The sequence below is a fragment of the Propithecus coquereli genome, unplaced genomic scaffold (assembly GCF_000956105.1).
Source record: "Propithecus coquereli isolate 6110/MARCELLA unplaced genomic scaffold, Pcoq_1.0 Scaffold109, whole genome shotgun sequence".
Classification (NCBI taxonomy): domain Eukaryota; kingdom Metazoa; phylum Chordata; class Mammalia; order Primates; family Indriidae; genus Propithecus; species Propithecus coquereli.
The window spans coordinates 3,344,701-3,347,408 of record NW_012134858.1 but is presented as its reverse complement, the minus strand read 5'-3'; positions in this window follow the sequence as shown (position 1 = coordinate 3,347,408).

The window sequence follows — 2,708 nt, the reverse complement described above, 5'->3', positions numbered from 1 at the left end:
GTATCTTGGCTATTGTGAATGGTGCTGCAGTAAACACGAGAGCGCAGACATCTCCTCAACATACTGATTTCAAGTCCTTAGGTTATATACCCAGAAGAGGGATTGCTGGGTCTCCCTGCCTTTCTCCACAGCATCCTGTGTTGAAAACACACCCAACTTCCCAACACTTGTGCTCAAGGGTATCTGGTGCTTTTTTAACTCAGAATGACTGTCGTTCTTGCCACAGTTAGGGGCAAAGGAAACACACACACACACACACACACACACACACACACACACACACACAGAAATTTAGGTCTAAACGACTGATACCAGACCCATTTCCAAATGTGGATTTTGGTGGAGAAAGGCGAGAGAAAAGAGGGCAAGTGCAAGAGACTTGGGCAGGAGGGCCGTGTGCAGAGAGGAGAAACAGCAGTGCCAAGGGTTCCCGCTTCTGGCGGCGCTGAGAGCTGGAGAACTGCAGGTGGGGTTGGGATGGATCCTGTTTGTCAGCCTCTGTTCTGTGCCTTGCGCGTTGACAGCAGGCTTCCCAGAAAGCAGGTGCCACCTTGCCTCCTTATTCTCAGCCCCACACCTGGCAACACAAGGACAGGGCAGGGACGTGTGAGGTGCAGCCGGAGCTGTGCCGTCCTGGGTGAACGTCAATCCTGCTGAAGGAGCCAGGCAGGAGCCTGCAGGCTCTGGGTCCAGTTCCACAGCGCGCACAGGTGCGCTCTCCTGGCGTCTTGCCACTAGTTTAAAAACCTGACAATCTCCTTGTAAAGTGTTTCCATGACATTCACTTTCTCTCCATCCATACTTTGCTTTTTAAAATATCACGTAGGGGAAGCTAGAATATACTGAAAAAGATACCAAAACACCCCATTTTCTTAACAAATGTCCATTTTTTCTGTCACTCAGAATTAACAACAGTGAAAATCTTATCATTTCTCCAACTTCTTTTAAAATTCTATATAATGGACATTGGAGACTCATAAGACCCAGGTGGCAGAGGACAGGAGATGAAAAATTACCTGTGGGGTACAAAGTACACTATTCAGGTGACGGGTACATCGCCCATACTTCCCCACTATACAATATATACAAGCACCGGAATTCAACTTGTACCACCTAATTCTACTAAAAGGAAAAAAAAAACAAACCTCACTATTCTGTTTAAATGAGGCAGTCAATCATACTTGCATCTTCTGAGGCCCCAGCATGGTTAAGGGTGACATCATTTGATTGCGACCCCGCAGGCAGAGTCCTGAAGGACATTTTATAGCCTTTCACGAACACCCACGTTTTCGTCAGGGTCCTGCAGGCAGAGGAGGGCGAGTTCTCTGCAAAGTCCGTCGGGACACTCTCCAACAAGCTGCATGTGTGGGTGGGCCAGACATTTCCCCGCCTACCATAGCACCAACCCTCTGTGCTCGCGTGTGCACGTGTGTGTTCCTGTGTGCGCTCAGCACATTCGCCCCCTTTCTCTGAACTGTAGCAATTAGTCTGGATAATCCTTTTGTAGTTTCTGGATAATGACTTTATAACTACCTTGAATCATTTAAGTGTTTCTTGCTATTTCTCATGATTAACTACTCCATTACTACTTAATAGAGTGCCTAATAGATACGTTAATTTGACCATTAACCCGGTTGGGTGAGGGCCCTGCATCCTCCACCTATAGCAAGGGCTTCCGCCTCCAGCACTGCCTGCTCTAAGGTTAGCAGAGCCAGCTGCCTTCTCTCACTAGCATTGGTCCCTCCTGGTTAACCGCCCACTCCCACTGCCCCGCAAATGCTGTCTGCTGGACGGACCTACTTCCAGCCATTCATCCTTGTCTCTCCACAGTTGGTGCTATGAGTTAATTTCCTCATGGAGTACCAAACAGAGTGAACCTATTACATCCCTCACTCTCCTTTGGAACGGTCAGATTGTACCCTCTCCCTTCCATTCATATTACTGTCTGGGAGTCACCTGCATTGCTGAAATTGGTCCATTCAACGTGCATACCTGACGTACACACTGGGCTCTCTCTTTCTCCCCCCCACACCCACCTCCACCACATGAGGACACAGCAGGAAGGCCACCATCTACAAGCCAGGAAGAGAGCCCTCACCAGAAAAAGAACATGCTGGCACCTTGGACTTGGGCATCTAGCCTCCAGAAGTGTAAGAAAATAAATTTGTCATTTAAGCAAAAAAAAAAAAAAAACAATACGTGATAGGGTGGGGCCAGCTTGTTCGTACTTTCTTGTGCAAGATCCCCCTCTGAATCATCGGTAATTAGTTGTCACCGTCATTTACCAAAAGACAATTCTTCAGATACCTGTTCTTACATGAAGTGAACTATGAGAAAATTATGGAAAACAAATCACCAGAAAATATTCTATTTCTTCCATTTTAAAATACCACTGATTTAAGACATGCTATTTAGTTTAGAAAAGAAAAAAAAAATAGCACACTTCAGAAATGAAATGTGTAAAATACGGCATCCTGGAATTGAGAAATATGACTGCTAAGCAAATAAACGAAGGGATCACCACAGGCCGTGTTTCACCAAGTTGTGTTGACCGCGTGAAACCACTTGGGTGCACACGTGAGCCATCAGGCATGTGGACGGTTAACCTGGACGAATGGTGGCAGCTGGCCATCAGGCAGCTTTTACAAAATGCCCACTGGAAAGCATGTTGCGAATGTTTAAAAACCACTTCTAAACTTGTGTGCACA